Raw genomic sequence first — 10,580 nt, forward strand, 5'->3', positions numbered from 1 at the left:
TTTTTCCAATTCTGTGAAAAATGTCATGGGGATTTTGATTGGTATTGCATTGGATGTATAAATGGCTTTTGGTAGGATGGTCATTTTCTCAATATTAATTCTTCCAATCTGTGAGCATGGGAGGTCCTTCCATCTTCTGATGTCTTCCTCAATCTCTTTCTTTAAAGATTTAAAATTTTCATTGTAGAGCTCTTTAATGTCTTTGGTCAGGTTTATTCCAAGGTATTTTTTGCAGCTGTTGTGAAGGGGAGTGTTTCCATATACTCTTTCTCTGATTGCTTGTTATTGGTATATAGAAAGACTTCAGACTCTTGTAGGTTAATTTTGTAACCTGCCACTTTACTGAGTGTTTTAATAATTTCTAGGAGTTTCCTGGTGGAATTTTTAGCATCTCTTTTATATAATATCATATCATCTGCAAAAAGGGATAATTTGATCTCTACTTTTCCAATTATTACTCTTTAATTTCCTGATCTTGTCTTATTGCTCTTGCAAGAGTTTCAAGCACTATGTTAAAGAGAAGTGGAGATAGTGGTCAGCGTTTTCTGATCCTTGAAAGTGAGATGTGTTTCTTGCAGACAAGAAGAAGATGTATTTTGTTTCTTAATCCATTCACCTAGTCTGTCTTTGACTGGGGAGTTCAGTCTGTTAATATTTAAAGTTATTAATGAAAGATGTTTATTGAATCCTGTCATTTTTATTTCTCTTCGCATTCTTGATATAGCTGTACTTTTCCACAGTTATACCTTCATTGAAATTCTTTCCACAACTCCTTGGGTATAGTCATTCATTTCTTCAGCTCCTTGTATTGTTTCCAGGACTCTCTGAAGGGCTGGTTTTGTGGACATGAATTCCTTCAGCTTATTTATTTCATGGAAGATTTTTCTTTCCCCTTTAACTATTATAAACATTTTAGCTGGGTATAGTATATGTGGCCATTCAGAACTGTAAATACTTTTGTCCAGGGTCTTCTGGCTTTCATAGTTTGCACTGAAAAGTCAACTGTAATTCTAATGAGTTTTCCTTTATATGTGACTTGTTGTTTTTATTTTGCAGCTTTCAGTATTCTCTCTTTGTTCTGTACGTTTAGTGTTTTTACTATGATGTGCCATGGAGAGTTTCTTTTCTGGTCCTGTCTGTTTGGTGTTCTATATGCTTCTTGTATTTGTATGGGCATGTCTTTCTTTAATTTTGGGAAATTTTCTTCTACCATTCTGTTGAGAATCTGACCCATGCTATTATCTTGGGATTCTTCTCCTTCCTGTATTCCTATGATTCTTAAGTTTCATCTTTTTATGGTGTCCCACAATTCCTGCATATTCCATTCTTGTACTTTCTTAAACTTTTCATAATCTTTGAGTCATCTAGTTAGTCCACTTTATCTTCGAGTCTTGATATTCTGTTTTCCATTTCATTCATCCTATTGGTGAGGCTTTCTCCTAGCCGTGCCACCCAGAGTTGTGAAGGGAGATGGGGGTGAGAAGAGGCCCCAAAGACTCCTGGGGACTGCAGGGAGGAACTGGGTTGGTCTGGATGGAAAGGATCAGGAAACCAAGAGGTCAGCCCAGGTGTCCAGGAAAGAGGCTGATGGGTTGTGCAGCCCAGGGAAGCAGAGGGAGGTTATGGTGGGACCAGGGCCAGAGGGCTCCTGGGAACCAAAAAGGATCAGGAAGCAGTGGTGGTTCCCCAGATGTCTGGTGTGCCAAGACAAGGAATGGGACAGTACCAAGCCTAGGAGGAAAGATGGCCTGGAGAGATGGGACGGTTAATGAGGCTGGGGAATTCATGGCACAGAGGGTGTAGTGGACTTACCCAGGAGAGAGGCCAGCAGGCTGTGCAGGCCAGGGAGGTAGAGGGAGGAGAGGGCAAGACCAGGCCCAGAGGGCTCCTGGGGACCGTGAGAAGGAACTGGGTTCATCTGGATGCAAGGGATCAGGAAGCAGTGGTAGTTCCAGGCCTAGAGATCAGCCCTAGTGTCCAGGAAAGAGGCTGGTGGGTTGTTCAGCCCAGGGAAGCAGAGGGAGGTCCATTTTTTCAATTATTTTGCAGTCTAGATGCTTAGCCATTTAAATTTAACTTCATAGTCAGATTGTCTAGACGCAGAGAAAATTATTATTGCATATTAATTGAGATTACATCAAATCTGTAGTTTAGTCTGGTGAAAAATGTCACCTTTTAATCACTATTTCTGCATTCATCAAGATCTTTTTTTGTTGTTTTCATCATTGATTTTTAATTTTTCGGCAAACAGATCATAAATATATTTGTGTACTGTTTTAACTAAGGGATTTTCATACAGTATATTTTGATCACATCTACATTCCCTTCCCTATATGCACCTCCCTTTATTAGCCCCTGTTCAAAGTAATATACTCTCTTGCACACACACACACACACACACAGACACATAGACACACACACACACATATATATATATATATATATATGTCTTTGAGTCCCCAAATGTCCTGCAGTGTGAGAGCCTGTCTAACTCACTAAGTGTCAAGTCCTTGAATGAGACTGAATGTCCCCCTCCCAACAACCATTGGTTGCCAACAGTTCCTCAGGCAGGTTTGGGAGGCTTCTTTCCCACTTTCTACCTCTATGCTGGAATTATGTCTAGTTTGAGCTTATGTGGGACTTGTGTATGCTGTCACCATTGCTGAGCATTCATATGAGTAACTAACCTGCTGTCAGGAAAACTGTTTCTTTGTTGTCATATACTACCTCTGACTCTTGCAATCTTTCCAGCCTCTCTTCTATAATGATCCTTGAGATTTGAGGGGACAGAAGTTTGGTATAGGTGTCTTATTCAGAGATAAGCACTCTGCAGTCTCTTGTTCTTTTGCCTCTTGGCCAGTTGTGAGAGTCTATATTAATCATCATTTGCTGTATGGGGATGCTTCTCTGGTGATAATTGAAAGATGTATTCATCTTGATACATATCTTTTTCTCTAGATTTGGGGATTTTTTTTTCTATGATTTTATTAATAATATTTTCTGCACTTTTGACCTGGGTTTCTTCTCCTTCTGTGCTTATGTGTGGTAGGTTTGGTCTTTTTACAGTGTCCTTGAGGTCTTGAATATTCCATTCCTGTACTACTTTAGATTTGAATTTTCTTTGACTGAGTCATCCATTTCCTCCACTTCCTTTTGCTTCTTTTCTCTAAGCTTTTTGTTTGAGTTCCTGAGTTTTTATTTCAAGTTTTATTTCATGTCAACTTTTCTTCATAGACTCTCTTTGTTGAAATTTAATTTCATGTTTTGAATTGACTTAGTTATTTCATTCAACTGTCATGCAATTTCTGCTTTCACGGTCTTCATTTGGTCTTTCATCCATCTCTTCTTTGAGTTCTTTGGACATATTTGTAATTGCTATTTTGAAATCATTGTCTTGTGCATTCACTAGGTTCTCATTCTTAGGAAACATTACAGTGGGGTTGCTAATTTCTGTATTAGCCATATTATCTTGATTATTCATGTTGTTTCTGTTTATTGATGAGACCCACGCATATGGACTTCTGTGGTAGCGTTTCTTGGTATGGGTGAATGATCTCATCTTTATTGAATTTGCTTGTATCTTTGCTGTTTCCCCATCTTGCCAAGTATGGCCCAACTGAGTAGTGATTGTTGTTCAAGTTTGGGGCCATTTCATGTTAACGTACAAATGAGGTGAAAGGAGTGGTCTCATTTCAGCTAGAGATAGGCACAACTTTTGAGTTGAGATTCCAGGATTGGTGCCACAGGGTCCTGGATCAGCAGGGTCACCTGGCAGCTGTGACATAAACAGATTGGCTGACAAGTTAAGCTGAAGGAGCAGAATTCTACCATACATTTAAAGAAGATCTACATCCAATACTACTTAATTTATTAAAAAAGATAGAAATGGAGGGAAAACTTCCAAATTCCTTCTATGAAGCCAGCATCACTCTCATACCAAAGCCAGGTTAAGATACAACCATAAAAGAAAACTATAGACCCATATCCTTAATGAACATAGTTGCAAAAATTCTCAACAAAATACTTGCAAACCACATACAGACACACATCATAAAGATCATCCACCACGATCAAGTCGGCTTTATCCCAGAGATGCAGGGATGGTTCAATATACGTAAGTCAGTAAACATCATAAATCATATAAATGGGCTCAAAGACAAGAACCACATGGTCATCTCAATAGATGCAGAGGAGGCCTTTGACAAAATTCAACATTCATTTATGTTTAAAGCCCTAGAGGGATTTGGACTGGAGGGAACATACCTTAGCATAATTAAAGCTGTATACAACAAACCCATACCAACATCATTCTAAATGGAAAAAACCTGGAGGCATTCCCATTAAAATCAGGAAGCAGACAAGACTGTCCACTATCTCCACTCCTCTTTAACATACTGCTTGAAACTCTTGCAAAAGCAATAAGGCAAGAGAAGGAAATTAAAGAGTAATAATTGGAAAAGAAGATGTCAAATTATACCTTTTTGCAGATGATATGATACTGTATCTAAGAGACACCAAAAATTCCACCAGAAAACTCCTAGAAATTATTAACACTTTCAGTAAAGTGGCAGGTTACAAAATTAATCTACAAAAGTCTGTAGCCTTTCTATATACCAATAGCAAGCAATCAGAGAAAGAGTATGTGGAAACACTCCCTTTCACAATAGCTGAAAAAAAAATCTCAGGAATAAACCTGACTAAAAGACATTAAAGACCTCTATAGTGAAAAATTTAAATCTTTAAAGAAAAAGATTGAGGAAGACATCAGAAGAATGAAGAACCTCCCATGCTAATGGACTGGAAGAATTAATTTTGTGAAAATGGCCATCCTACCAAAAGCTGTTTATAGATTCAATGCAATGCCAATCAAAAACCTCATGACCAACTTCACAGAATTCAAAAAATCCATCCTAAGATTGATATGGAAGTTCAAAAACCTCAGATAGCCAAAGCAAACCTGAACACTAAGAGCAATGCTGGGGTGATCACTATACTAGATTTTACATTGTATTACAGAGATATAGTCATAAAAACAACATGGTACTGGCACAAAAATAGACCTGTAGATCAATGGAACAAAATTGAAGACTCAAATATGAGTCCATGTAGTTTCAGCCACCTGATATTTGACAAAGGGGCCAAGAACATTCACTGGAGGAAATACAGCATGTTCAGCAAATGGTGCTGGCAAAACTGAATCTCCACCTGTAGAAGAATGAAACTAAACCCCTATCTTTCACCTTGCACAAAAGTCAAGTCAAAGTGGATCAAAGACCTCAATGTGAAGCCTGAAACTCTGAAACTGTTAGAAGAAAACATTGGCAATAACCTACAAGAAAGGATTTTCTAAACCTGACAGCAATTGCTCAGGAAACAAGGTTAAGAATCAACAAATGGAACCTCACTAAACTAAAAAGCTTCTGTACATCAAAAGAAGCAGCCAAGGAAGTAAAGAGAAAACCCATAGAATGAGAGAAAATCTTCACCAGCGACACATGTGACAGAGGTTATCATCCAGAATATATAAGAACTATCGAACAAAGAATCGAGAAAGGAAGTAACCCAATTAAAAGATGGGCTAAGGAGCTGAACAGAGAGTTCTCAAAAGAAGAAATAAAGACTGCTAAGAAGCATCTTAAAAGGTGTTCAACATCACTAGTAATTAGGGAAATGCAAATTAAAACCACTTTAAGATTTCATCTTACCCCAGTCAAGGTGGCTAATATCAAGAGAACAAATGATACCAAATGTTGGGGAGGATATGGGGATAGGGGAACACTCATCCACTGCTGGTGGGACTGCAAACTTGTTCAACCACTATGGAAAGCAGTGTGGAGAACTCTTTAAAAACTACAAATAAACCAACCTACCATTTGACCCAGTTACACCACTCCTTTGCATATATACCTGAAGAACTCATCCTATTGCAGAGACACTTGTACATCCATGTTTGTTGCTACTCTTTGCAGAATAGCTAAGAGACGCAAGCAACCTAAGTGTCCCTCAACTGACGAGTGGATAATGAAAATGTGATTCATTTACATGATCGAGTTTTACTCAGCAGTAAAGATAAAATCATGAAATTTGCGGTAAATGGATGAAACTAGAAACTGTTATCCTAAGTGAAGTAACACAGCCTCAGAAAAAAACCCAATGTATTTCTCCCTCATATTTGGATCCTAGCACCAAATCCTTATTAGAGGGTATGTATCCATACATAACCACAGGAACCAGGATAATGAGCATGAACCAGGGAGGTAAAGGAAAGTATCTGAAAGAGAAGAACAGTAGGAAACAGGCATTAATAAGGGAGGGGGGAGGGAAGGTTATACAGAGAACCTAGGGGATAAAGGTAAAGAAGGAGTTCTAGAGAGGTAGGACCATAGGGGAAGGGTATTGCTAAGGGAAAAATGGGGGCACCTAAAATGGGGAAACCATGGTGGAAGGGTTAGACAATTCAAGAGATAAATAATGACTAGCTAGTTTTAAATAACCAAAGGTAGCCAGATTAGTCCAACAATTTACTGAAAAATTATACATACAACTAGATCAAGGAATATAATATTTGTCTAGGCAAGGTTTATCTGAGAACATTTGGTCTTTGCCAAAGCATTATCTACATGGCACATGGTAATTAAAAGTACGAGACTTGTGGAACTAACATTCTTGGTTATATATCAGCCATACTTTGAGGCCTATACTAATTTTGTCAGAGGGACATAAAGGACAGTTTCCGCTTCTTGCCCTCCTCAGTCAACTAAGTTCCAGGAGTCTATGAGCATCTCTCAAAGTGTCTTGTACCCTGTCCTATTGATCAAGGAGGCCATGGAGACCCCACCAGATGGACTTAAACCAGTGAGAACCAGTCTACAAAGAGAAGGGTCAACACAGGGGAAACATTTCCTCCATGCTCCCAAGTGAAGCCAGCCATGGTCAAGTAGGACCTTTGACTTATCTTCACATAGCTGGAACTGGTAAAAGAAAGGAGCCAGGGCCTCCTCCCAATTCCATGTAACCCCTAAAGAACAGATCCTCAAACGGCCTTAAGAGTAAAACTAAATTGGTTTATCTGGGCCAACTGTATGGCCTTAAACACCCAAAAGGAATGTATAACCAAAGATTAAAGGGTCAACATAATTTTTTAAGAGTCTGTATGTATAGCTAAAGACTATATAACAAGAAACAATGCCAGACAGGAGATACCTTCTTTTGAGTTGCTGGCCAGGGTGTCCCAAGAGACTCTCAGACAGTAACCCAGCATAGAACTGGGAAAATGAACAGCAGACCCCAATTTTATCTAAAGGAATATTGACAACTGATTGCTGCTAGATGAGGAACAGCTGATCTTCCTTAAACTAGAATCTCTAGATAGGCTGACTATATTCAGTGGATGGACAATCACTGGGGAACAGCTGGTGGCACCTACAATACAGTGGACAGTAACAGGGATGACAGAGTACATGGGCTCCAGTGGTGGGAGGGAGGCTATGGGAGGGTGCCATTTGGGAAGTGGATATATAGATGAATAAGATTCTTTGGGATGTTCTATATGAAATACACATAAAAAAATCAACAAATTTAAAAAATGAGTTGTATTTGAGGAAGAAGCATAAAAAATTGCTTGATTAGTAGAGGTGAAAAACATTGCCATTGAAATCTACCTGATGGCTTTATATCCATGCTCAGGTTCCAAGGATCTCTGAAAGTAACTGACTGTGACTATTAATAATTAGACAAATAGAGATTAAAGATGTATGTGCAAATATGTAAATGTTATTAGCATTAAAATGTGTTTTTCTGTATGAAACATTGTATTTTAAAATGAAATGGAGATCATTTTTAAGGGTTAAAACCTCATTCAATTTTATATCTTATAGGGTTTATACTGAGTTCAACATTGTATAATGGTATTAATTCAACTGTGAACCTAAAAATTTACAGCCAATTTTGAATGAGATGCATCTTTGCTCTGGAAATTTTTATTGAATATGTTAGTGCTATAATGAAATGCTTCTTCTAATCATGTGTCATTAAATAAATAATTTTTGAAAAATTGCAGTTACACTGCTCTTTCTAGCCAAGTGTTGCAGAATGTTTTTTATTTCAGACACTTCAATGTGTATCAAATTGTATGTTACTTGCGTGTTTACTGATATTTAATTTCACCTGATCAATAATTATGCACAATGTCTGATGAACTGCCCAGATCATTGACCATTCATTTTTATAATTATTTTTGAGGAAAATCATGTATAACATAAATGAACAATTTTTCAGTTGGCAATTTATTGTCATTTAGTGCATTCACCTGACTGTAACCACTGTGCCTCGTCAATTCCAAAGCATTTTGACCTATTCAAATTGCAACCCATTACCCACTAAGCGTTTGCCTAATTCCCTGCTTTTCTGTGGGAGACAGGCTCGAGCCTAGATTGAAAGTCTTATTGACAGCCATACAGCAGGCCTGAGGCAATGGCCCCGACTTCTGGAGCCACAAGGAACACCTTGTGGCATTTTGCTCCCATTGGCAGATCATGAGACTGATGCCTAGAGCTCATCACTCCCTAATCACCACCCTTGGATACCTCACCTTTAAATTACTTGCTGTACTGTGCACCACCCTTGGATACCTCACCTTTAAACTACTTACTGTACTGTGCACCACCCTTGGATACCTCACCTTTAAACTACTTACTGTACTGTGCACCACCCTTGGATACCTCACCTTTAAACTACTTACTGTACTGTGCACCACCCTTGGATACCTCACCTTTAAACTACTTACTGTACTGTGCACCACCCTTGGATACCTCACCTTTAAGCTACTTGCTGTGCTGTGATTGGACCACTACCCCTATATAAGCTTGTGCCTTCCTGCAATAAACCAGATCTGTGTCACTGAACCTGGTCTCCTATGTCTGAATGCGGCTCTGCTGACATAGTCTCCTCACCAGCCCTGGGGTCCAGACTGGATGACTGATCGAAGGAACTAAGAGAGCAGGAGGGCAGCCATAGCCTGAGGAGAGCAGCCACAGCAGACGACCACACTTCTCCTAACATCTCAATACTTCCTATTTGTCTCTGTGAGCTTATCTGTTCTGGGTAGTTAATATAAACAGGATTGGAGAGTATGTGGTTTTGTGACTGATCTTTTAATTGTAATTGTTCTGAAGTTTCAACCATATTGAAATGTGTCTAGAACAACCACACTCATCTTCATGTTTAGATATTCCATTGTATGTGTCATTATATATCCATTCATCAGTTGATGAGAGTGAAGGATGTTCCTGACTTTGGGCTATGGTCATCAGTGATGAAATTGACATTTTTATGTATATACTATTTTGGTTCTTTGGGGTTTAGGCAGAAAAGTTAAAATGTTGTGCTATGTGGGAATTCAGTGTTGAAGTTTTCAATGTGCTGTTTTCTTTTCAATTGTTGATTTGCCAAAATTCCTTATTGACATATATAAACCTTTGTTATATAAGTTGCAAATACATTTCCTATCTTGTTAAAAAAAAAGAAAAGAATATAGATCATAAGTCTCCCCAAGAATCTAGAGAAGGCAATCCCTACAAGCCACCACGATGTTCTGTTGGGACTACCTACCTTTGTGAGTCCTGATTCAGAAAGGCTTTACTTTTCCCTCTTTTTTTTTTTTGGATACTGGATAGTGCTTAAGTATATTCTTTCTGATACTTTGCCCTCCTTACACTTTTTCTACAGTCCATCTCCCACCATGTGAATGCTTGTCTAACCTTCCTTTGGCTAACCTTCTGCCAGCTTAACTCAAACAGCATGTCTTTTGCCCCCTTTCCTCTCCATTCTCCTCCAGACAGCTGCTGAGATTTATAGCTTGCCTGACCAGTGATTTCCTTTTAAACTCTAATAAAATTGTCCTTAAGCTTTAAAAAATAAATGCTGAACTGAGGCATTCAGTCTGGAGATGCTGCAGGACCTGCCACCCGGAGCATCTGAGGGTTGAACTCTTCAAGTCTGCAATTTTGGCCTCCAATAAAACGTCATTGAAAAAAATAGGAAAGAAACAGGAGGGAAAAAGTAAAAACATATACATAGAAGAGGCAGAGCCTAAAGAATCTGTGGTAGAAGTAGTCTGCCTAGATGAGCAGAGAATGGGAAGGTGTGGCGCTTCCTGAAATGGAAGGACTTTACAGATGCCGGTAACACTTGGGAATCTGAAGAAAATTTAGCTTTCCAAATTTAATTGAAGTATTTCTTAATTCTCAAAAAGCTGGTAAATAAAAAGATGATACAAAAAGAGAATCTTTATTTGATAGTGACTCTGATTATAGCAAATTAAAAGAAAGAAAAGAGATGTTGCTGACAAACCAAGAGACTTTTCAGGAGGTCTTGGTCCTGAACCAAAAACTGGTCCTAGGGGAAGCAGTGGAGAATTGATGTTTCTCATGAAATGGAAGAATTCAGATGGTGTTGGCAAAAGAGGTATATGTGAAAAGTCCTCAGATTGGAATTGCTTTTTATGAAGAAACTGCTTGGCATTCTTGTGTAGGAGATGGAACTCAATAATTGTTTGCCTTTTAATATGCATTTATATATAT

General features: G+C 38.5%; 1 pseudogene; it reads left to right on the forward strand.

Moving 5' to 3' along the window:
* LOC103736200 overlaps nucleotides 1-10,548 on the forward strand; it is a 123,792-nt pseudogene extending 113,244 nt beyond the window's left edge.
* Nucleotides 10,549-10,580: the final 32 nt, after the last annotated feature.

Source organism: Nannospalax galili, unplaced genomic scaffold (genome assembly GCF_000622305.1).
Source record: "Nannospalax galili isolate Female #2095 unplaced genomic scaffold, S.galili_v1.0 scaffold150, whole genome shotgun sequence".
NCBI lineage: Eukaryota > Metazoa > Chordata > Mammalia > Rodentia > Spalacidae > Nannospalax > Nannospalax galili.